The sequence below is a fragment of the Penaeus monodon genome, chromosome 22 (genome assembly GCF_015228065.2).
Source record: "Penaeus monodon isolate SGIC_2016 chromosome 22, NSTDA_Pmon_1, whole genome shotgun sequence".
Classification (NCBI taxonomy): domain Eukaryota; kingdom Metazoa; phylum Arthropoda; class Malacostraca; order Decapoda; family Penaeidae; genus Penaeus; species Penaeus monodon.
The window spans coordinates 4,396,713-4,397,110 of record NC_051407.1 but is presented as its reverse complement, the minus strand read 5'-3'; the positions used below and the strand labels follow the sequence as shown (position 1 = coordinate 4,397,110).

Genomic DNA, 398 nt, shown 5'->3' with positions numbered 1-398 from the left:
ACTTACTCACTCTCCCCCTCTATTTCTTCTCTTTCACAAAATCAACTGCAATTCACAACCAAAAAATACCATCAACAACAATTTAAAAAAAATCACATCAACTCACCAAACAATCTGCAAATCAACACTGAGAAAAATGAACACCACCACCACCAACAACAACACAAGATTCGAGACTCTCACAGATCCTCCTTTTCCCGGACGCCTCGACGCTGACCAGACGACCCCCCCCCCCTCCCCACCCACTCCTTGTTTCCCCGTGACAGCCTCTCTCCCCTAATCACCTGTTGACCGCCTGTTGACCGCCGCCAGCCGCCTCGAATCCCTGTCAACAGACGGATTGCCTTTCATCCTCGGCTTCTCCCTCCTCCTCCCGACCAGTGCCAAAAGATGAATGA

The 398-nt window shown here is 50.0% G+C and overlaps 1 protein-coding gene across 1 annotated transcript in view; it reads right to left on the bottom strand.

Moving 5' to 3' along the window:
• The window catches only part of LOC119586835 (rap guanine nucleotide exchange factor-like), a 75,990-nt gene that overhangs the window by 40,096 nt on the left and 35,496 nt on the right, over window positions 1–398 (bottom strand). The gene's annotated exons all lie outside the window — the stretch shown is intronic.